General features: G+C 44.9%; 1 long non-coding RNA gene across 2 annotated transcripts; it reads left to right on the plus strand.

The window, feature by feature from the left end:
• Positions 1 to 11: 11 nt before the first annotated feature.
• On the plus strand, positions 12 to 25,239 carry LOC116784194. Of its 2 annotated transcripts, none has more exons than XR_004355992.1 (3): positions 12 to 121; positions 1,961 to 2,110; positions 23,661 to 25,239. It is a non-coding gene; the product is annotated as an uncharacterized LOC116784194 (long non-coding RNA). The 2 variants fall into 2 exon arrangements; XR_004355991.1 differs by lacking the exon at positions 23,661 to 25,239 and adding an exon at positions 7,626 to 7,713.

Here is a 25,239-nt window from a genome sequence, read left to right on the forward strand (position 1 = left end):
CGCGGGGTGGGCCCCGCGCTCCGTGAGGGGAGGCTGGTTTCGCAGCGGGGGGGACCCCCAGGGATGGGTGCTCCCGGAAAATGTGGTTAAAGGAGGAGCAAAAGGCCGCAAAATCAGAGAGGTATGAGGAACAGTGCTGAAAAATGTGGAATATGTCAGAATTACCGTAAGTCAGGGTGTTATTTGATGTTTGATCTTTGTGTATTAGCAAGAAATGAGACTTAATCAGTGGAACAGACAGCAACAAACAAGCTCTAAGGATGATATACATCCAGACACGAGCTCTAAAGCATGATGTAAATCAAGAAGCTGCTGTATGTCAGTAGAACAGGTGGTAGTTAGCATCCCTCAGTCAAGGGCACCCTGGAGCTAACAAGCTCTAAGGACAAAGTAAATGAAGATGTTGATGTATATATTGTCAACTCGGCAAAAGACTCGAGGTCCATGTATCCTATAGCTGAACTATCTTCATTATAGTACTAAAAATCATGCCTACAGGTGAAAAAGGTCCTCCCCCAGCAAAGACCTTTCCCCTGAGCATGTGTAGAAGTTAGATGGGATTACATAATTTGTATGATAATTACTAATCAATACTAATAGAGGAGCTGTACTTGAGAGGCTACTAACACTAAATTTCTGTGTATAAAGAATGGCGTGGAAAGTCCGGAAGGGTGTCCTTGATTTGTGGAATACCACCGAGCATCCAAACTTGCACAGCTATGAAATAAATAAGCAGTGTCTCTCTTGAGTTTGGTTGAGTTTGGTCTCTCTGGAGCAGCTTTCTGCTCCAGCCCATCTGGAAGAGTGTGTAGAGGCAGTTTGTGAGCGAGACTCTACAACTACATGAAAGGTGGTTGTGGTGAGGTGTGGTTTGGCCTCTTATCCCAGGCAACAGGTCATCATCATCATCACCATCATCATCATCATCATCATCATCATGGCTAGGCTTCGTGAACGAAGATTTGGGAAGGGCTCTACCCACGTTTGTTGCAAGCGCGTTGGTGGCTAAAAAGGCCAATACGAGATAGGCATGTCCGGAACAGATGATAGGACAAGGGGAAATGGCCTCAAGTTGCACCAGGTGAGGTTCAGCTTGGATTAGGAAAAGTGTCTTCACTGAAGGAGTGATAAAGCATTGGAAAAGCTCTTCCAGGGAAGTGGTGAAGTAACCATCTCTGGAAGTATTCAAAAAGGAGCAGACCTGGCCCTTCATGATATGCTTTAGTGGTCATGGTGGTATTCAGTCAAAGGTTGGACTTGATGATCTTGTAGGTCTTTTCCAACCTTAATGATTCTATGTGTGAGAGCACTACAGCAAACACAAGGCATGAAGAGATGGAGACTGATTTGGAAATCAGATGCAGAGCAGAAATCTAAGCCATGATGCTCTTGGTTGCGTGCAAGAGGCTCACACCCTCCCAACAAGTCCCACCATTGCCCCCGCAGCTCCATGTGTATGCAGGTGTCTGTGATGAAAGACCCCACTGGGGAATAAGTGCAGAGTCTCCCAGGGTGTTATTTATTCCAGCAAATGGCTCCCTCATAGCAGTGTTTGGAAAGTAAATTAATTTTGTGGGTTTTTTTTCCCAGCCCTGTGAGTAGCAAGAATTGAGGAATTTCAAATGATGGTTACTGTTCAAAACAAACTCCCTGTTTTACCCAGGTAAATGAAACTGATCTTTCCTACTATTTTTCTAACTTGTTTTAATGGTGCATAATTATTTTTTAAAGGAATCATGCTGTTAATGGGAGAATCTTGCAAAGAAAGATTAAGATGTAAAGAATTAAAGTTTTTTAAGATTTACATCTCCTCTGCATTGTGATTGCAACAGACTGTGTGTTTAGTTTCTATCGTGGTTTGTAAGCAAGACCCTGACAGTGTTGTTTTACCACAAATACCTGTTTTCAGCAGTTTGAGGAAAAAACCAAACAGCTGAGAATGCTCTGGTAATTCCTGTAGGTGGTAATCCCAAAATCACACCGCTGGGACTATGGCAATAGTCCCAAAATGTGGCAGCATTCCTGTCAGTCACAGCATCTCAAGAGCTGCAAACCCAACAGGAAGAAGATAGAGAGGAGAACCTCAGGAAAGATACAGCCTGACTGCTGGGTAAATACCCTTTATCCCTGGGGCTGAGGGGAGGATGACCCTCGAAGCTGGGTTTCTAGTCTTGGTGGGTCTGCAGTATGGCATCACCTTGTTCTGACCCAAAATATGAGATGCTGACAGACTAAAATTTTATGTTTTTTATAGGTGTTGCTGTGCCAGCTGTAGCTCAGTAATAACTAGTGTCAGTGTGAAGGTACAATCAATGCAAATAAGCTGGTTTCCAGTTAGCTTTGATCTGAGTGATCCCTTTTTGATAAAACAACAGAAAAATGGGAATAGGGAGTAAAGATACTACAGGTTTTGGGCCATGGAGCTACTCAGGTCTGGAGCTGTCCTTTAAAGACCAGGGAGCCCCATCTCAAATCCTGTGGTTGTCACTGGGATTTTGGGCTGCTGTGAAAACTCCCACCTAGGAGCAAGTTTCCAGAAACTCAGAACAGGACTTGAGTCGGTTACATTTAGAAATAGACTTGTCACAAGCTCAAGCTTGTCTGAGCTCCTTACTAAGGAGGGCCTGCTGCATGAATAGCCTGTTTCTTCTTTCAGGTTGCAAGAAAATAGGAATACTTCTGAAGGGTTACTGGGGTTAAAGGACTACTTGCATTTTTTCTTCAAGGCAAAAGATTTAAGTGATGTCAGTATTGTTTTCCTTAGCAATGTAATGTTTTTCAAGCCTAAATTAAAGATGCTTCTGCCACCGATTGCTAAGTCAGCAAAACAAGGTGGTCTTTTCACTAGGGAAGACAGAAGATGTCAGGAAGTGAGGCCCTTGTGGAAAAGCAGGTCAGGCCAGCAGAGATCAGTATATTGTCAAGAACAGCATTTCCCCAGGGTCAGGGCAAAATAGTACAGTATTTATTTCTCTTAGTTAAAATATCTTGCATATATGTTCATAAACAGTCCTGCAGTTAGGACTAGAGATTACAAAGAAATGGGAATGTAATGCTGGGTTGTTTTTTTTTTTCCTTTTTTGTGTTCATGGGAACAGTTCTCCAGCTGGGGACCTGGGATGGAGTGTAGGTGGTTTAAAAAGTTTTAGATTTGTTTCTGAGACTTTGTCACACGCAGTACTGTGGTCATTCTTAGAATTAAGCCATATGGTCTGAGATTTGTAACAAATTTTCAATTATGATGTCTATCTGTTATACATATTATTTATATGTGCACATTTAGATTCATAGCTTAGTGTATTATATATATTATACATGAGCTAGAATGCAGGTCATTGGAAACCAGTTTGGGAACCATTTGGGAAATTATCTCTGTCACTCCAATGTTATAAGAACAATTGTGTTGGATATATGAATGAGAATTAATAAACAGGCATCAAATACAAATTGCACAAATAGGAGAATCTGTATAATTAAAAGGCTATTTCACCAATTCGGTCATGACTATTATGAACAGTAACAAGACTATGTTGTAGATAGAAGCACAAGGTCATTATTTTTGGCACAGTGTGCCCACAAACTGCACGTAATCGGCATGTTGTTTTGTGCAGGCCAGGTAGTAACATATGCCAGATGACACTGACTGGTTCATCTCCTCCCATCCTCAGAGGCACGTGGGTGTTCAATCAGCTGACATGTACCCAGCAGTAGAGTTTGGGCTGCTGTATGTGGACCCGATTGCACATGTGCAGTGTGGAAAACCTGCCCTCTGAGAGCTGCACAGTTAATTAAAGCTCCTTATGCAGGGCGTATTTGCCTTGGTGCTCCCACCCCTGCCCTGCCTGGGGACTGGTTCTTCCAGGCAGCAGCGCAAGTTTGTGAAATTCAAAGGGGTGAGGAATCTGTTCCCAGCTTGTGGCTGGTGCCACTGAAGCTGGCGCACGGGTTCTCACACACCAGCCTTCCAACTGCTGTTGCTCTGCATTTCAGTTCCCGGCTGTGTCCTGGGTCCCAAGCGCTCCCCAGCCACTTAACTAGTAATGCTGTTAATAATGCTGCATGTTTAAGGTACAAAGAGCACCTCAGCTAACTCCCTGAGATATTTCATTGGACAATTCTGGAGTTCCTCTGCTCACAGCAGAATAGGAAGCCAGAAGTCCTGTTCCACGGCAAACTGAGTTGGGATTGTCTGAAGAAGAAAAATATTTGGAAATACTAAGGAAAAGTAACAGCAATTATAGCTGAAATTTCCATCCAAGATCCATTTGCTCCCTTCATCTCAAAGACCAAATTATATTAGTGCTGACCTTTAGCAGAAAAGTGTGATGGTCATTGAACCCTGAACATTAAATTTGTTTCCTTGTTGCAAATCACGCTCCTGTAGTGTTTGCTGTGGTGATCTCCAGATCCTCCCCATATCCCTGAGCAGGATAGCTAGATCTGCAGTCCTGTCACTTTTCTGAAACCCCACATGGCACCTGCTGCTCTCTGATGCCCTCCACTGTGGTTCTTCATCATTCCTTCCCAAAATTTCTAGCAAGGCAGGACTTGGCATGTACTGTGGCTTCTCTAGAGCTGCATCTGTGCCTAGTGCAGAGGGCCATGGTCAAGCATACTAGAGTGACACTGAGCTGTCATTTCCTTTCCTATGGAGGAAGCATAAGTAAAATATTTCTCCATCTCCCCTCTGGATACTCACCAGTTTTTGACAAACTCATAGAAATTATACGCCTTTGACATTTATGTTTCTGGCAATTTTGGCCAGTAGTAACTGAGTTCAATAATTTTGGAGGGGCAGTTCTGTGCTTGTATCATAGAGGATGTCTCCCAGGGGGTGTCACTGGTGTTTTTCTTAGTGGTTGTGGCTGTAGTTGGACAAACCAGAAAAACTGAGCAGGTCTCTGCTGGTTCCTCACTGCTGCTCACAAGCCTCATGCAGAAATGAACTGTAACTTTGGAAATGCTGCCTCAGCGTGGTCTTTTTGGTGCCCTACAGGCTGAAGTTCTTCACAAATTTATCATGACCTACATAATTGACCTATATTATGTGTCTGTTTGTTAAATAGATTACACTAATTAGAAACATGAATGGGGATGGCTTAGCAGTTATTTATTTATACTGTGGTGTGTGCCTGTTGTCTGAAATGATGTATGGGAGGATCATTGCCAGACTTTCCCCCTCTGCCTCTTCCATATTTGGCATGTACCATGGATTATTGGAATAAAACATGAATTGTTTCTGCTTTCAGAAAAAAGAAGTAAAATTGTTTTTATTACTCTTTTTCAGGGGGATATATCCACCAGCATGTCTGTATGCAAGAAAATTAAGCATGAGGGAGAAAACAGCAAAATTTGCAAGCCCTTGATTTGTAGGGCAGTGAGTAGAGGCTGAGCGTGCTTTGCACTTTGATCACTTTATTGAGACCTTTCTGGCTGAGAAACAGCATTACTACACCTTGCTGATGTTTGAGCGTTCTGTAATGAAAGGTTTTATTTCTCCTTGCACTTGTGCCACACTTGCAGACTGTTGGAACTATTTGAAAACCCGGGTGCCGGTGAAATGTGGTGAGTTTAATGGAACTGCACCTGCTTCCAGCAAGTACGAATTTTGCTTTTAATGTTTTAAACTGACGTCCAAAGCCTGGCTGATTTGCCTCTAGGGGCAGATTTGGATCAAGGCTTTAAAACAGATGTCCCCTGCTACAGACCCCCTCAGTTGTATTAACAATGCTGTCGGGTGGTTTCCACTGCTGTGTCCTCATTCGTATAGAAGGGTGTGTAGAGTGTAATCTAATTAAGGAGAATTCGCCAGATTTTTTTTCATGTCTGCTATCGTTGTGTTGTTAACTTCTCCAAATTCATTAGAAATGTATCCATCTGTGGGCTGTCACATAGCACTGTGTTGAATATTATCCGTAATTCTTCCAAGAAGCTCGTTTTGGAGAAAAAAATAGGTGGGGAGGATAAGTAAAGTGAAAACAAATTGCTACCATTTTTAACTGTTCACAATTTCAGAAATTGTTCCTTGTGTGTCATGTTAGGGATGCATTTCCAGGCAGTCAAAAATACATATTTTACCAGTAGGTTTGTGGGCAGAATGTTTATTCAAATATGTATATTTTTTGTTTGGTAAAGTGGTTGTCAAGTGGCAGAGGTTTGTCTGGTGGAATAGACAGCCCATGCCTTTAACAGGCTTTTGCTATAATCTTGGAATCAATTGCGAATATTCTGAGGGAGAAGAAAGTAATTTCTCACATTATCATTCTGCTTCCTCTGTAGAAGATTGATCCCAGCCTTTTTTATAGGGCTTTTAAAAGCTATTACTGTCTGATGTATGAAATTAAGGTTCAAAAAACCAGCTTTTGGTAAAAATGCTCTGATTTAAAAAAACTTTTTGAGCATGATATTTGAAACCTAGGATGAATTAGCTTCAAACTGACCTCTTGAGGTTCCCAAGCTCAAACCAGGGCCAAATTTGAAGTTTGATTGAATCGCTCAAAGTGTTGTCCAGCTGAGTGTTTACTGTCTCCAAGGATGGAGGCTCTTGGGGCCCTGTCTCAGGACTGAAGGTGAAATGTGTTGCATGATACCTAGTAGGAAGTTGCCACCTTCCAATTTGTGTCCACCACTTCTCGTGCTGTCACTAGGATCTCTGGAAAAAGCCGGTCTCCATCTTCTCTTCTTCAGGTAGCTGCAGATAGCAATAAGTTCTCCTCTTTGCCTCTCTGTCTCCAAATTGAACAAAAAAGTGTTGAATGGAGAGGTAGGGACTGTTCCCTCTCCTGCTGACTCTCCTTTTGCTGACTCAGCCCAGGGCATGGTTGGCCTTCTTTCCTGCAAGAGGATGCTGCTGATCCTAGTCAGTTTGGCCCCCAGGGGCTTTTCCATGGAGCTGTCATGGGGCAGGACTTACCATGTGCCTTCGCTAGACCCTGTCAGCCCACCTCTCCAGCCTGTCCAGGTCCCTCTGGAAAGCAGCATTGCCCTCCAGCTTGAGCCAGGGTACATTGCATCCTGTCTTTAGGTCGTTAAGACGATCTAGATAGTATCGACCCCTGAAAGATGCTCTTAATATTCAGCTGCTAGTTAGACTGTGACTACAGACAGTAGTTGTGCGATTTCGGCAATGATTTGCCTCTTCACATGATTACTTGTTTTCACACTCTTTATCTTCATGATGAATTTTCTGTGTGAGTCTTATGATATTTTCAAGGACTATCATATAAAGCATGTCAGAAGCAATTTAAAGTTATTACGAAGAACAGAAAACTTTCAGTGTCTGTCTTTTCTTAATATTGATAATATTCTTTTGCTTGATACCTGTAGAAATGGAAATAAGGAAATACAGCTGGCTGCCAAGCCCCTGCTATGGTGTAACTCAAGATGTCCACTTATAAAATTAAATATGGCCTGAAGAGTTACTAGCACCTGTTTCTTCATTGTACAAAAATGTGACTGGAAAGGTGATGTTTTAACAGGTTAAAATATTTTGGTTGCATATCTCTGAATTTACAAAAGCTATTTTTTGTTTCAGCTAACAAACTGCAAATTTCATCAGTTGTAGAATAGTAGTTGAAATGCCCTAAAGGGACCTATTTCTGAAATTTTCTTAGTATTGTCTTTAGTGAATAATTGGTCCATAATTTCCAGGCAGTCTGTATGTTGGGTCTCTGTGCAGAAAGCAGTTGCAAGGAAGCTTGCCCAGAGGAGTAGGCAAGTGTCCTGTGTGCAGCCACGGAGCTGGTCTGAAGAGAACAGGGAGGAATCAGCATTTACACAAAATTTGTAATCAAAACCAGGCATTGGAGAGAGTGGGGTGGGAAACAAGGTAACAGCCTTCATCCTTGCTTATGTGGGCTTGAGGGCTGAGTCTTCAGGATCAAAGAGCAGATAAGACCCAAAGCTTCACCTTTGCTTGTGAAGTTGTGTTCCTCTGACTAATCTGGGAAGCTGAGATAGTGAGGACCGGAACCACTGCGGGTCAGTGACTGGGAAGGGGAAGGAGCAGTGGCTATGTGGCCTAATGAGAATGCAAGAGCTGGGACAATAAAGGGAGAAGCCTTGGAGCTGTGTCCTGCTGACCTGGCTGCACCAGACTGCTCCTGCCCCTCAAGTCCTGTCTGGCCCATCAGAGCTACCAGAGAAGCAAAGCATAGGAAAACTGAGGACTTTCCCAGAGCCAGTAGAGGTTACTTGTGTTAGAGACCATGGAGCCAGAGCAGGAGACTGGCAGAAGTCTGCTCAATAAACATACCCACTGACCTTCTGCAGTCAGCGGGGGGAGCCCTCCTTGAGGGCAGTTCAGCTGTTTGAAGAGCACAGCATCCCAGAGGGATGGGGGAATCAGGTGCTATATTTTCCCTTGTGTTCCTAGAGTAAAGAGAAAGAAAGAAAGCAGTTGACCTGGCACCAGCCGTTTGCCCACCTCCCATGAAAACCACGTCACCTCTGGCTTGTTCTCATGAATAACGGGAGTTTGAATTTACCAAGTGAAGTGATCAGCCCCTCCAGCCCGCTATTCATTTCTCCAATTAACAATCAGTTGCCTGAAAAATGGGCCAGTCTGTTTCTTGGGGAGCTGCATAGAAAAATCCACAAGGCAAGCCAATTAGCATACCAGTCCTCACCGTCTAGGGAATTTAATTTAGTTATTTGGTTGATCTAAGTACTGATATTTTGTTGTTTTGTTATGGAGCATATAATGTTTGTTAAATGGCTGAAATCCCCCGAGGCCCATATGCTGCTGATAGTCTCTGCGTCCTCCTGTGCCGGCAGAGGCAATAAGGCAAAACTGTTTTGTCCCGCACATGGCCCCTGTATTTTCCTGGCACAGCACGGCAGCTGGACGCAGGCAGAACAAACCTTCGCCACCCAGGGTGGGCGGGATAGCTTCCCTCCAAAATAGTTGCACACTTGAGCAAGCCCATTGTCTGTCCAGAAAGCATTTCAACCGCCTCTTACCAGGCAGCCGCCACTACAAAAAGTACGCAGAGCCAGTGTTTGGACAACCTGTCTGCACAGTGTATTGTGCGGGGGCAATTAGTTTGCAAATTGCCCGTTTGCACATCCACGCATGAATTAGTTACATTGCTCCCACAGGATCTGTTTTTCTTATAATTACTGTTAAGGAAGGCCCATGAATAAAAAAGGTAATTTGGACAAACACCTTTCTCCCCACAAGCAGGAAGTTTGAACCTCTTCCTTGAAGAGACCAGGCGATGGATGTAGTCCCTAGGAGGAAAAGAGTGGTTCTCCAGGATATTGCCTCCGTGTCTTTCTAATTCTCTGGGTTGATGCTAGTGTAATGGTGGCATGAGTTGTGAAAGAAAATATATGACAGCTGTCATCTTGTACTGCCATTCCTGGTGCACATGCTCTGTGCTTGGAGATGTGACCCCAGTCCTGTAACTGAACTGCTCTTTCATTTCTGGAGAAATCTCATGTTGGGATTCTAGCAGCCAAAGAAATGCCAGAGCCTGACTGATTTAATGACATTAGTTTTATTCTGGTCTGAATTTGCTGGAGCTGGTGGAGAGTCATGTTGGAAGGAAAACAGTCTAACTGAATGGACAGTCCTTCTCAGCATTCACACCACCTTTAGTTCTCCAGTTCAAAAACACAAGCTGCAGATCACTGCTGCCTAGTCAGCAGAAGGAGAATATAGATTAGGTGTGCCATGGTTGAGGAGCTGTGTCACCGCCAAGTGAAGAAGCTACGGGAAGAAGTGAACGGGCTTCATAGTATTCAGGCGAATGAGCAAGAGAGGGACTGATTATTTTCAGAGATGCTACAGTCTCAAGACTTTTGAGATTCTTGAACCTCTGTTGTAATGGAGAAGCAGGTGGACTCAGAACCCTGCAGGGTAATTAGTCAAAGGACTGTTGCTCAACAGTCTATTTAAGATGAAGACTGGAAGTGGGTCACTACACATACCAGGAGGAAGATTCCTCCTTCTCAAAATTTGACAGGTATGAGTGGTACCTTCTACAACAGGTATGAGGCTCTGAAACTAGAGGGCCAGACAACTGAGTAGATGGGCAAAAGTACTTCTGGGATAGTGGGGCCTCCTAAAACAACACCGCCTGTACCCCACATCAAGATCTCCTCTGCTAAGGGGAAAAGAAGGATAGTTGTACTAGGAGATTCCCTTCTAAGGGGAATGGAGGGCCCAACATGCAGACTAGACCCAACTCACAGGGAAGTCTGCTGTCTCCCAGGGGCTCAGATAAGGGACATTACTGAAAAATCTCCTGTCTGGTGAAGCCCTTGGACTACTACTCACTATTGGTTGTTCAAACTGGCAGCGACGAAATAACAAAGAGAAGTCTGAGGGCAATCAAAAAAGACTTCAGGGCTCTGGGACAATTGGAAGAGGAATCAGGAGCACAGGTAGTGATTTCCTTAGTTCTTCTCGTAATGAGGAAGAGAATCGACAGGAATAGGCAGATTCACGAGATTAATGAGTGGCTCCAAGGTTGGTGTAATGGGAAAAATTTTGGGGTTTTGACCATGGGATGATCTACTCAACACCTGGCCTACTGACACCTGACAGGATGCACCTATCTCAGAGGGGAAAAGAGTTCTAGAACAGGAGCTAGCAGGGCTCATTGACAGAGCTTTAAACTAGCTTGGAAGGGGGGAAGGTACAAAACCAGGCTTGCCAATGATGAGGATGGGATGGCATGCCAAAACTTGAGAAAACCAGCACTAATGGGATCACTCAGTCTGCCTCAAGAGGTTTTGGCTATGATGTACCACACCTGAAATGTTTCTACACCAGTTCCCGCAGCATGAGAAACAAACAAGAGGAGCTCCAAGCCTTGGCCCAGTCCCAGAGATTTGACATCACTGGCATAAGTGAAACCTGGTGGGATGAGTCCTGTGACTGGAGTGCCCTGTTGGTTGGTTACAGACTCTTCAGAAGGGACAAGCAGGGCACAAGAGGTAGAGGGGTGGCACTATATGTAATAGAAGGCTTAGAATGTGTGGAGCTCACAGTTGGCAATAGCACAGTTGAGAGACTCTGGGTGAGAACCAAGGGGCAAACAAATGTTGTCATGGGAGTCTGCTATAGACCTCCCAGCCAGGACGATGATGCCGACAATTATTCTTTGAGGAACTAAGGGACACTTAGTCAACTGCCCTTGTCCTTATGAGGGACTTCAATTTGCCAGAATTAACTGGGACCACCACACAGCTGGTACAACCTGGGCCAGAAGATTCCTAGAAAACCCGGATGACAGCTTCATGGAACAGGTCCTAAGGGAGCCAACTTGGAAAGGTACCCTCCTTGATCTGCTGCTTGTCAACAGAGGGGATCTCTTGAGCGAAGTGGAGATTGGCGGCTGCCTTGGCCACAGTGACCACAAAGTGATCAAGTTTAAAATCTCTGCCAACAGGAGGGAGAGTGCCAGCAAAACCTCAACTCCAGACATGAGGAGAACAGAATTTAGGCTGCTCGGGGAATTAGTAAGTAAGGTCCCCTGGAAAAATGTTTCTGCAGATGCTATGGTCCCTCAGTGCTGGTCACTTTTTAAACATCACCTCCTTAAGGCACAGGAACAGGCAATTCCCAAATGGCAGAAGTCAAGCAGGCGAGGCAGAAGGCCAGTTTGGCTTGAGCAGGCATCTTCTCTTGGAAATAAGGCAAAAAGGAAGGTGTATCCCCAGTGGAAGCAAGGTCAAGTGACATGAGAGGAATATGGAGATGCTGCTTGTCACTGTAGGGAGAAAGATTGTGCAGCCAAAGCTCAACTGGAGTTGAAGCTGGCTAGAAAAATGTAGGGAACAACAAAGGAGTTTTTTCAAATATATTAAGGGCAAGAGGCAGTATAGAAATATCATCGGCCTGTTACAGGATGGGGATGGTCACTTCACAAACAGGGACAGAGACAAGGCAGAGGTGTTTAACACTTTCTTTACCTCTGTCTTCAACACAGATGGCGGAACGAGGGGGGTCTCAGTGCTCTGAGCTGGAGGACCATGACTGCAATAACGATCAACTCCCAGTCAACCATGAAATTGTGTGGGATCTGCTGTTCCAGCTGGATCCCTACAAAACTATGGGGCCTGATGGGATTCATCCAAGAATACTCAAAGAGCTGTCTGATATCATTCCAAAAGCTCTCTTGATGATTTTTGAGTGGCCTTGCAAATCCAGAGAGGTCCCAGCTAACTGGAAGCTGGCAAAGGATGTCCTGATTTTCAAGAAGGGCAAGAAGGAAGACCCTGGAAACTACAGGCCTGTCAGTCTCACTTCAGTGCCTGGTAAAGTTATGGAGAAAATTATTCTGGGAGGTATTTAAAAACACCTGAAGGACAATGCAGTCATTGGTCACAGCCAGCATGGCTTTGTGAGAGGAAAGTCCTGCTTATCAAACCTGATTTCCTTTTATGACAAGGTAACCCACCTAGTTGATCCAGTGGACACCATCTTTTTGGATTTCAGTAAAGCTTTTGATACTGTCTCTCACAGGATCCTTCTGGACAAAATGTCCAGCCCACAGGTGGATAAACACATCCTGTGGTGGGTGAGCAATTGGCTGATGGGTCAAGCACAGAGGGTAATAGTGAATGGGGTAACATCAGACTGGAGACCTGTCACTAGTGGGGTTCCACAGGGATTCATGTCGAGCCCTGTGCTCTTCAACATCTTCATAAATTACTTGGACACAGGACTGGAAGCAATCCTGTGTAAGTCTGCAGATGACACAAAACTGGGAGGAGCTGTTGACTCCCTTGAAGGCAGGGAGGTCCTGCAGAGAGACCTTGATAAATGGGTAATCACCAATCACATGAAGTTCAACAACAGGAAGTGCTGGATTCTGTACCTGGTATGGGGCAACCCGGGCTGTACGTACAGACTGGGGAATGAGCTGGAAAGCAGTGCCTTGGAAAGGGACCTGGGGGTCCTGGTCCATGGCAAGTTGAACATGAGTCAGCAGTGCTTGGCAGCCAGGAGGGCCAACTGTGTCCGGAGGGGGCATCAGGCAAAGCATCGCCAGCTGGTCAAGGGAGGGGATTGTCCTGCTCTGCTCTGCACTGGGGCAGCCTCACCTCGAATATAGAAAAGCAAGTTGTGATCAGGTGATGTGAATGTTCTACATGGACACTTGCTTTTCTTCTGGGAAATCTCAGAGCCTGCTGTGCTAGATGCTCTGTTGCACCTACATCTTTAACTTCAAGCAGTTGATCAGGGTGAAGAAAGAAAACCTAATGCTCTGCAAACACCTTCAACAACTGTAAAGACTTTGAAAAATACTTTTTTAACAAGAATTTCGTCTTGAATTATTTTACATAGTGCATGACTTTCATTAACATTTGTGTATTTACACTGTGTCAGCCACTTTGTTCCTGTCCAGCCTGGCTCTGGTGGCTTGTTCTCCGACAGGTAACTCTGCTCAGTTAACATTGTTGCGCTCATCATTGCCTGTTTATTACAAGAAAAAGACATAAGCAACCCAGAGGCATTGCTGTGCAGATATATGGTGTCTGATTTTCTCAGGTGCTGTGAGCCTCCTCTCTTTGCAGCTTTCAGTGGCAACTGGGTGGAGTGGGACACGTGAAGTCATGTCATGGGTCCATGTAACTAGTCTGTAGTCAGCAGCAAGGCATTCCAGGTTACTTGGTGTTTTCCCAAACAGACAGTACCTTGCTGAGTGAGGCCAGCAAGAGATGACCAAGGCAGTATGACTCCTATGCTGCTTTTGCAGGATTTTTTTTTTTTCACTAGACTATTTGGAAGGCAAAATGCAAGGACTCTTCCTTTCCAATTACAGAAATTTTGAGGGCAAAAGTTGTGTCTTTCCTAACCTTCTCCTCCAGAAATTCAACATGTATTTTCTTGCACACTTATTAGGTGAGTTACCTATGGTAAATCCCTTTCTACATCTCTGTCAGTTAGTTGCCAGTGGCCACACACAACAGCAAAAAAAAAAAAAAGAGAGAGAGAAAAGTATCTCTCTGCCTCGTATCTTTATGCCCTAGTTTCTGATAATGTCTTTTCTGAGGGTGAATAATATTACTGTACCTCATGTACACATGACACCATGTATGAACAGCCAAGTTCATAGTTGGCACAGTTAAGAACAGCCCATTTTTTAGGCTGCTGTAAATAACTTTAGGGAATCTGTGGTTAAAAATACATCCCTTCTTTTTTATCCAAATTCATCTTGCTTCTGAGAAAGAATGTATTCTAACCATGGCATTTTATTCAACCTTTTCTTTAGCTATTTTAGGCATCATCCCAGAGGATCAGTCACCGTCTTTTCCATGAAGATGCAGACAAAAGGCTGTAGCATTTTTGAAAGCAGTAATGTATTTCTGCAGGTGTTTAAATTTGCTTGCACATCTGACCTGACCCTGTGCTATTTAGTGTTCATGTATTAATCCTTTGCAAATGTGATGAAAACTCAGTTACTGAGTTTAATGTTTCTTTGCAGCTCAGTGATTAACTAAATGCCGCTGGGCTGAGGAAAGGCTGGTGTTGATATGAGGATTTAGCAGTTAAATAGATTGAAAACTGTTCAATATGGGCACAGCCAATATTGTATAACACTCATTTCTATTTAAACCAGAATGAAATAAAATTCCTGTGGTATTAGTAGCTGTAGTATTGTTTTAGCTGTAATTTAGCTGTAGTATTATTTTATCAGCATGCTTATTTGAGCCAACTTACAATCTATGGAAAAGGATCATTTGTCTTTTCTGAAACCATAAAAAGCAGGACTTCTCTGATGCTGTGTCAGCTCTCTCAAATTCTTTAAACATTGAGTCATCTACTTTTCCTCCTTGGAAAGGTAAGAAGCTGGTAGTAACGTGCAGCTTTCACCAAAAGATGTGACCACTGCTTCTCTCCTTGTTTGAAACTGCAGAATTTTATTGGCTAAAAGAAAATTATTCTGAACTGTGAATCACATCTTAATAATCAGCATGTTGTAGGAAAGCCAGCTCTTGGTAAACATAGGGACTTCCTTCTTACTTTCTTTGACTCTGTTAGTCACAGTCTATTTCAGAGCTGTCTTCATATTTCGGTATCGGTCCTTGCGAATTCCTGCCTGCTAGTTGGTAGCCATTGGTGGGATGATTTTCTTGGAGCTACTGCAGTTTAAAGCAATTACGCATGTGATCGTAGATCTCATCCCATTGTTGGTCCTCAGATTTGAGGAGCTCAGGCTGTGTATGGGGTAGAAGAGGACCAGGACACAGCTTTCCTGCTACAGACCACTGCTCTTTGATCATAACTGTGGTCCAAATGCTTTGGGGAATGGGTAACTGCTGCATTTTATTAAAGACATGCAACTGAAATAATAATCGGATAAAAGGATCATTTATTGTCAAATGATTATGGAGCTGCATTATGTGATTTCATATCTTTTCCTTCAAAATCTCTGCATCTCAAACCAGCTTGCGGTTTTACTCTGTGCCATTAACACTTTGGTATTACACAGGAGTATATTTCATATGGCAATTCAGTGGAATATGGATTATGTTATCAGGAAATAAATAAAATTTTCTCAAGTTGGCCTAGGCTCTGCTGATGGTAATAGTGAAATTGTTTGTCCTTAAGCTATAGCAGAGGATTGGATTCTTAAAAACTGGATAGGGAAAAATGCTTTTAGAGTGATTTCTTTACAATAAAAACATGATAGTCTTAAAGCTAACTGATAACCATTTTGAGTCCATTCCACATGAAGCAGGGGAGCAAATAGGTTCTCAGCTGATGTAAGTCAACATAGTCCCATTAGCTGACAAAGCTGGGTCAGTCCACAGCAGCTGAGGATCCAGCCCCGTGACTTGGAAAGAATCATCATCTTGCTATCTAAACTGGGGAAAAGACTGTAACAGGATTTTGTGAGGGCAAATAATATTAGAGAGCAAATAAGATGGGCCAGGGACCAAATAGGTTGGCTGTTTAATTTGTCATTTATCAAGATTTTTTTTATTGGAATGTGCACCAATGGGGAGAAGTTGTCTCTTAGAGCCACTGAGGGCTGTTAACCTTTTTTAGTACTGTTTAGTGTCTATCACTGCAGTGGAGCCAGGCGCATGAATAGTACACCTTTAATAACAAAACTCCTAAGTTAATCTCCTCTAGAGGTCTGCGTGACATTACTAGCTATAATCTAACCCTTCCAGGTTATTGTAGATGCACTTACGGGCATAAAACCTTCTTTGGGAGAATTAGGTATTTTCTCATTATGCATGCTAGTAGCTTTTCACTGAATATCACCAAATTTCCATGAAAATCTGAATTTCTCTGGCAAGTTGAAGAGTTTACCAAGTCTATGAAAAAGGATCTTAAGAATTTTCTGATGATTTGTTCTCTAGCTACCTCTGAATTAGTGAGGTGAGATACTCTCTGATGAACTGATGGAAAACGAAAGCAGTTTGTCTTAAGAACAGGCAGATGCAGGATGTGTGTGGGGAAGGAAACACTGAAGCAGAAATCCTTGCTGCATGTGGAGTCATTTTAGGACTGCAGCCTAGTGGTTGAAGGATCCACCCATCTCCATTCCTTCCTCTGCCTGCTGGACCTGTTTGCTGTGTGTTCTAGGAAAATGTGCAGCTGCATGAGCTGACCATTGACCAGCTCCTTAAAAGATGTTTCAGGTTTGCAGGGTTGCATGTAGACATCTAAAGTCTGAGCCCCAGCTTCTAAAGCCTGTATTGGATCTGGTCTTTAACCTCTGTGTCTCAGCTCCTATGGGGAAAATAATGCTTCATTTCTCTGCCCTTGTATATCCAGGTTTAGCAAACTCTCCAGGAAAGAGACCTTCTCTTGCTTTGCTTGTCATGCTAATAATAAACAACTGTAGCACGGAGACTAAGTAACCACAGCAAGAGGAGTTGTGATTGCATCACTAGCAACAGCAGACATCTCCTGCCAAGGTGACCCCTGATTGTGCCACAGATGCTTTATTGATCTTGTCCCCATCTGGGACATTCAGAAATGAATGGGCAGCGTGGTGGGTGTCCAGGTGCCTGTTCTCCACCTCCAGATGCAGGTGCTATCTTGCACTCGTCACAAGGTGGATCTGGGAAATCAGGTCACAGCAGAGACTGGTTGCAGTTTTGCCATCTGCAGAAGAGTGTGTGAGAGTCTGACAGAGTCTGACATGCCTAGTCAGTGGAAGGTGTCCAAGGTGCTGGGAGTATTGGAGGCTCTCAACTCTCCTGGGTTATGAAAGACAAGGAGGACTCTGCTGGCAGATGATGTCTCCAGTCCAGTCTGCAGGGTCTCACCTGCGCTCAGCTACGACTGCAAACCAGCGTTGGTCTTGTGCTCCCCTGATATTGTATTGCTGAAATGTTTGTATTTATAAAAACCTTCATTGATTGCTGAGATGTGATTATGGGCCAAACTCTGCAACACAGTAAATGGAGCAAGGTGGTATATACCCATTTCCCATCGTGGCCTGAGCACAGCTGTGGAGGAGAAGCAAGGTGGAAGATGTTATAGTGTTTAGTACTGTGGGCTGTTTGTGTTGAGACAAGTCGCCTCCACCTTCCCTTTCTGACTAGCTCATCTCAGGTCCTGTATGCCATTCAGCTCTGGAGAGATCCCAGATCGGTCTGTGATACTCTACAGCTAGTTTTGATTTGCTTTAAATTTCATTGCTTTTTCTTTTCAGAAAATTATTCAACAGTGCTTGGCTTGAAGAGGGGCTGAAATGCCATCACACATTCTGTACCTCATGAAAGAAAGTGTAATTAAGCCCCTACCTCTTAAACGCACAGCCCACATTTGAATTATCAGGGAAAGCCACCACAAGGGTTAAACACTTTATTTAGATGGCTTTGTTTGTTACGTGTGTGCTTTGCTTGTTCTGAGAATTAACAGAAGATAAGCTAAAAGTTCATTTATAAGAGTATTAAAGGATAATTATGATGGAGTAAATGCAGCAGGTCAAAAGGCATTATGGTGAACAGAATCATAATATAGGGCTTGGAAAAATAAGCTAAAATGTACAATGCCTAACATCACTCACTGAATGCCACAGAAAGTACTTCCTTGGTGTTTCTCTCTGCTTCTTCATTCCCAGTGTAAATTAAAGTACTCTGCTGTTTCAGCATGAACACATAATGGTGATCAATTGCAGTAACTTAAATTAAACTTTTGGGCAGGCATAAATATGTGACCTTTTAATATCAACGAAATGATAAAAAAGATTTGGTAGGAAATCTGTTTCAATCAGATTAGAGGAGAAGTGGGTAAAGCTGATTACAAGCCCGCTAAACACAGTATTTGGGCGGTATTTGTTCAGAAACAATAGCGTTAATTCTACTTTAACAAGTATTATCTGGAAAATCAATAATTAATGGGAACCCATTATCAACTTGTAATTTAGCACAGAGATTAAGTTGGGGAGAAGTGAAAGCGAGTGGGCAACCTGCTTTTACTTGACCTGTCAGGCTGATGGATTAGTGAATGACAGCAGGGTTTCATATTTTTTTAAAGGAGAGGTGGTAGAAATAAGTCAATTTAGGCCTTTTGCTGTTTGACACCACCTTGCCCTCCTGCTTCCTCACGCTTTGCAGAAAAGCTGCCTTGTGCAGCCAGGTCACTGCAGCCTGGGGGATGATGTCACTTGGTCCTGGGAAAAGCGGGGAAACATCACCCCCAAATCCACATAATGCATGGAGAGGGGTGAAGAGAGGTAACAGAGGAGGGCAGAAGAGTGCTGTTTGTGGGTGGCATGAGCATGTACAGTAACATCACTGTGGCTTGCCTTGTCTTCCTGTAGGGCCATCCCCCTCTGTAATATCTTTATTCACCTCCCAGCTTGTTAAAGTGCCCCCTACCATGTTTCCTCCTCCACAGGGCTTGTAGCAACATGTGTGAATGCATGTGAGCACTCAGATTTTCCTCAGCCAGCTCCCCCCTTCCCCCTACCGCATCAGCTCTATTTGGGGAAACAACCTTATTTGTCCTCTGTGCTGTACTGGGAGACTCAGATGCTGCGTGTGTGCACATGGGTTGGAAGTGGTGTGCGCGACTTGTCTCTCGAGTAGGTCATTGCAACAGATGCCAAACAGATAATGGTTTTGTGAAGACAATATACTTCCCGAGGATACAGATGTTCTGATCAAGGATCTCTATACGCGTGTGTGTGTGTGTGTGTGTGTGTGTGTGCTTGCTTCTCTCAGGGTATCTCTGTGTGTGTTTGCTGAGGCCACAGTAGGCTTTTAGAAGAGGAACATTGCTATTTGTTAAATTTCAGGTGGACAGCAATGGGCCACCATTTCCACCTCACTGCTAGTCTGCCCATTGTCTCCTCCTGGGCAGAGGCTCTTTTTTTCCCAGAGTTGACTTGCCTACCTGATTTTGGGCAGAGTGGGGTGCAGTTTGTGGGCTGTAGTGGTTTGTGAGAGTAAGGGAATAAAAGAAGATGGGTTGAGGACACTGGATCGAGGACACTGGAAAGCAAGCCAGTGCTAGAGGATTTGTGGAGGTTCTGGTGCAGCTGGACGTGGCTACATATTCACCCACGGGTGGGATGCTCTTTGCCTTGCTCAAAGGCAGTGGTCAAAAATGAAATTAAGGAGGTCCCTGCTGACACAAGCAGTGGCCTATAGATAGAGGAGAGGCAAGTGTAAAGGAACATATTGCCTCTTTCAGCAGAGCACTGGCTAGAGCTAGAAATAGTGACAGCTTGGGCTGGCCTCATGTTTCCCACCAAACCCACCCTCACTATCAGTGTGGGTGAGGTACACCATGGCAGGATGAGAAGCCCAAGAGCTTGTCTATGTTTCCACTGGCTGCATTCTCCATCTCTGAGCTGCAGTGATGGTCTGTGTGTTCCTGACAGGGTGACTGAAAGGCTGATGTCTGGACACTGGCTGGACGTAGGCTGTCCCTGCGGCACAGTGTGAAACCTGGGTTGTGATGGGGGGCTCCTTGACAGTCAGCAAGGCGGGATGCTCTCGGCAAGGGAACAGATTGAAGGCAGATTGTGTGGGTGAAGTAGCCCTGCACTACACAGATAGGGAGTGGCTTCAGAAATGGCATTTAATCATTCAACATTAACACAAGACATCTGTCACCACCCTTGGCAGTGACGGTGCTACACAGCAAAACAATATGTTCTGGTGCTCCTAATCACTGGAAAAACACTACTTTTTGCAGAGAGTTCTTTTAGTGCCCGGCACAAATCCTTCTATTTTATTATAGCAATCCCAGCCAAATCCTTCAATAAATGGAGTTTTTATTAATGTGCAGCTGTTGAATGAGAAAAAAATAAAACTCAGAAATAAAAATGAATCCCTGAATAATCAGGCTGATCCCAGGCAGTAAGAACAAACAGGCCAACCACATACTTACAGCTTTTTGGTATTATTTAAAAATATAGACAGGGCTTTACTTTCACTCTTGTTTTATTTTTTGCACAGACCTGATTAGATTTTGCTCAGGAAGATCCAAGCCACTTCTGTGAGCTGGAAGTGCAGCAAGGAATGAGAGGAGCTGGGATGGGTCACATCCATTATGTGTGCCTGATATTTGCCTGCTGCTGTGGTCAGGAATTTGCTCTGACCAGAAAGGAGAGTGGAGGGGTGGCACAGTGCCCAGGGCAGCTGGGGTCCGGCTTTGCAATGACGGATGTGCTTGCTTCTCAGCAAAAGAGAACAGAAGAGAGTGTCAAAAAAAGAGGGTGGAAAAAGCTGAGTGACCAAAGCCCTCTGACCATTACAGCTCTCATCAGAATGACAGTGTGGTTTACTTTAACTCATTGCAGTTCGGTGCTCTTTGCCTTGATTTTGCAGTTAAAAATGAAGGAAAAGTGATCTCATGATGATGTGGTAGGTGAGGCAGGTGCTGAGTTGGGGGAAAAGAGCAATGCTGTCCTGGATTTAGCCCTAGGACCTTTCCCTGTGCACACATAGGTAGGTCCTGGCCTGCCAAGGGATTTGCAACCACTGTGTCACGAGTGGGGAGGTCCACCAGGAATGGAACAAATCTCCTTCCTTTATGCTCGCTATTGCTGCTGAGAAATCTGGTTTGATTGTGCTACACCCATGGCACAGCCAGGCTACTGCACGCATGGTGGAAGCTGGGCTAAACCAGGTCCTAGGCTACAGTCCAGCTGGCAATGCAACGACCACTGAGGACCGGTCCCTGGTGGCTCCAGCCCAAAGGAGAGTGCTGAGTGAGCAGAGATGTAGGAGACCTGCTGGAGCTGCCATCAGATGCTTGTATTCAGGTAACTGAGACCTCAGCCAGCCCCATGAGGGCCCACCTAGAGCTAAACCTCCAACAGGAGGGCAAGAGCAGCCTGGGTAGCACCAAGGCTTTCATCCTGCCTGAGGCACTCAGAGGTTAGCTGTGGCCCTTGGGACAGTGCCTGTCACCAGCAGCCAGACCCTGGTCAGCCGGGGGTGCTGCCTGGCCAGCGTGAGGCAGTAGGGAATGCCCCAAGCAGATAGCACCCTGCCTACAAAATGATGCGACCATCTCCACTATTCTTTCTGATTAAATCTGAGCCAAAGTAAAGCCCTAATTCTTCTGATTAAAGCTTAGAAGTTAAGCTCTTCGGACAGGATGTGTGCCTTGCCCTGTGCTCTCCTAAACCATTTTGTCCACTTGATGACAAGACACTAATAATACACTCCTATGTTTCTTCTCAAACACTCATGATGCCATGTCCATAGGGTATATGATGTGCCTGGGACATCCCACCACTTCTCTCAGAATAGTGGTATTTATATGTGGTCACCCAGCTATTTTCAGAAGCAGGGAAGTAGGGAGGAAATGCTCCAAGCAAAGCAGAGTTCCAGGTCTGCCAGGGTTTATCCTTTACGGCTTGGGCTTTTCCTAGTGGAATTGCCCTAGGAGACATGCCCCAACCCAGGCATTGATCAGACTGTTACACAAATGCTATCTTAACTCAGGTGCTCTACAAGCATGGATCACAAGCACTGTCACAGCCCTGCAGGGAATGGATAAAGGCAACTAACATGATGAGTTAGGACATCAGGGACAGGAGAAGATTTAATTGTCACTGTTTTGTCCTTCATGAATAGGTAGTTTACCCCAGGGTAGCTCTGTTATGAAGCTTCGCTTGAGTGCTCTGTACCCTGCTTGTCTGTTCTGCAGGACATTCTGAAAATGCAGGATAGGATTCTGGATGAGGCTCACCTGCACTGCACTTGACTTAAAGGAGAAGCTCCTGGCACCCACTGGGAAGCCTGTCCTTGGGCAAGACTGGTCTGTGGTTTCAGAAGGGGCCGGAGACACATCCTTAGGGACTCATCCTCCACACATGTTCAGCTTCTTGCAGGGAACCTGGGAAACTTCTGCCTCGAACATCTTGCATGGGGAAGCTCTCCTGTCCCTCCTCCTCTGCACCACGGCCAGCGGCACAGCCTGGTATTGTTTGTCGCAGATCAATGCATTTAGCCATGTGGAAAAATATCATTACCACCAAGGCTCAGCTTTTCTTTCCCCTTGAACCTCTCCTGCTGTGCTGGTGAGGGGCTGGCTAATTGCCTCTTTTCTCAGGTTGCCCCTGGGGATGGCTGCCCCACAGCCTGCCACACAGCTCACGCTGGTGTTCTCAGGGCTTCCCCCAGCCGGACCGTCTGCTTGCCGAACAAATGAACACTCAGCCACCGTGCAGGGCCATGGGGCTCTTTGTTACATCTCCCCTTGTGAGCTAAATGAACAAGGTGGGGTCACTTAAAAAGAGAGGGAAGGGTGGATCATGGGCTCCCAGCTAGGAGTGGACATGCAGGTAACCTGCTTGTGTGTGCTCCAGACAATTATGGTGCTGGGATAGTCCCCAAAATAGGGCTGGCACAGAGGTTTCCTGCCCTGGGCTGTGCAGGGTGACAAGAGCAGAAAGAGTATTCCCCAGGGCTTCTGCTGCCACTGCCACACGATCACTTCTCGGGAGTCCTTGGAGGGCTTTGGCTGACAGAGCACTGCAGGAGCTGCACAGGAATGTGAGCAGAGGGAATGCTGAAGGAAACTGACGACCAGGCCTCTTTTCCCTAGAGAAACTGGAAACTTTCTAGGTACTGAGCAACAGGAAATAAGGCCCTTCACTGCCATTTCCAAATAGGAAGAAAATACCTTATTCCACCTTCAAAATCCAGCGAAAGCTCAAGACAGAAGGGAAGACTGCAGACAATAATCCCACAAAAGAGAAGTTTATTTCTTCCTCTTAATATTTTTCCTCATCTTTTTTTCCCAGAGTGTGACAATACCAATAATATAAGTCATATCTGAGGTGCTTAAACAACTGTTCGTTGTCAGCAACATTCAATCTGTTAATTTTGGACAATATATTCCCTTTTGGCATCAAGGCCCACCTTGACTATTCCTTGGAAGAATCATGTCAAAGCAAAGCCCAAGAGCTGGTAGAAAAGCTGGAGTCCTTTGTGCTAAAATCTGTCCTTTATTATAGGAAAAGTTAGTCCCAAAAGAAATTTTTACAAGTTTTACAACTAGGTGCTTCCAATGAAGGAGAAGAGGGAGAGGAGGAAGGGGAGGGGAGGGAGGGGAAGGGATGGGAGGAAAGGGAAGGGAAGGTCCTTTAGGTGGTCTGTTTGGGGCAAGATAGCTTTAGTAAAGGGTCATTTGCTTGTATGATGTCGGGTGGGATCTGTGAAACAGCCAAATGTCAGTCTTCAGCTAGAAGACCCTAATTTATGTCTCTTAGGAGTCCAGTTGTTAATGGGAGGAAGGAAGAGACTGAAATTCACTAATGAATTATCTGCTCTGTCTGAGAAGAAATGGAGACATTGCTTCAGGTTGGGAAGCCATGCTTCAAAGTCTCTCTGCTGAGCTGCAGAGTGGAGATATCTGGGAATGCCCAAGGTACCAGGCCAGTGCTGGACCTCTTTGCACAGCCAGAACCTTTGAATTCACCTGCAAGCAGAGGTGCCACATTTCAGCACTTCAGGAGAGTTGATCTAGAAAGTGGTATTAAAGGGAAGAGTGAGAGTAGCCGCCTGTGTGTGTGGTGTCCTTCACTTTAATTAGGTTAGTTTCTTTCATGGCAAGTGCTGTCATACCAAGCTGAAAAATCAATACCATATGGCACAGCACTCAGAGAGCAAACTTGGAAATTAATTAAAGACGAAGTACTTCTGTTAGGTCTCATAGCATAGCGCCTATGATTAGGCATGGCTGAACTGGTTTGGAAACACAAAGGCTGGGCAACACCTTCACCCAGAGCTAAGCTGGACACTCTACCACTCCGGGGTCAGAATAAACTGTAATCCCCCTTTCTTTATTCCCAATGGAGATATATTAGAAACATTGAAATCACTGTTTTACATGTTTTCCTGGATTTTCCTGTGTCTCACTTCCAGCTTGCTGCAGGCCAGGGCAGGGAAGGGAATCATTTGTTCTGGGAGGCTTCTGCTTGGCAAGGTGCTGGGTATGAACACAGAGAAGGTGCTTCCTGGGGGGCTTACCATGCTCCTGGGCTTGGAGCTGGCAAAGCCATGGGAGGCAGCAGAAAGAAGAAAATACACATTGGTTCAGGTGTTGTGACAATGAACACTGGATGGACACTTAGAGAAAGAGAAGGGTGATTTGGAGGCTGGGTGGGCAGAGGCGTCTGGGGGACAAAGAAGGCTGTGTGGTGGGGGAGAGGTGAGGCAGGGAAAAAAAATCAGCCTTCAAGTCATCAGAGGAGCAACCAGTTCTCACAGGGACAATTTGCAGCCCAGGCACTTTCCCATCACTCCTTCACCACCTGGGACCAGTGACTTCCAAGCAAACCTAGTTGGCCCTGAGCTTTTCTAACACCCCTTGCAGTCACAGGCTGTAGCTGGGGCTCTTGGAGGGGTGAGGTATGCCCTATTCCCCAGCACATTACTGGGTATCTGAGGACCAGCTACATCAGGCTTTCCTATGGAAGCAAAAGGTGTGTCTGCCACAGACTGGGATATTTTACGATGTTACATCCAAAGTGAGTGCAGAGAAGCAGCAATACCCATGGAACCTTGATAAGTTGCCTGCACTAGGATCCAGCAAAATTTGGCTCCCTGCTCTGCCCCTGTCCTGCTGCCTGGACATGGGCAAGTCCCTTCCTTTCCCTCTGCCCATTCCATATAGTGCACAGAGCAGATACCCATCACTGCTGACATCCCCCAGGCTAAAGCACAGTGAGCTCCCCCACACCTCTGTATCTAGATAGGTACTCTCATGGGACCAAAAAATTTTCTGCTCTCTCAAATGTAAAAGAAACCTGATGTGGTGATAAAATCCTGTTGGAAAGAAGGAAAGGA

This window comes from Chiroxiphia lanceolata, chromosome 3, assembly GCF_009829145.1.
Source record: "Chiroxiphia lanceolata isolate bChiLan1 chromosome 3, bChiLan1.pri, whole genome shotgun sequence".
In the NCBI taxonomy this organism is placed as follows: domain Eukaryota; kingdom Metazoa; phylum Chordata; class Aves; order Passeriformes; family Pipridae; genus Chiroxiphia; species Chiroxiphia lanceolata.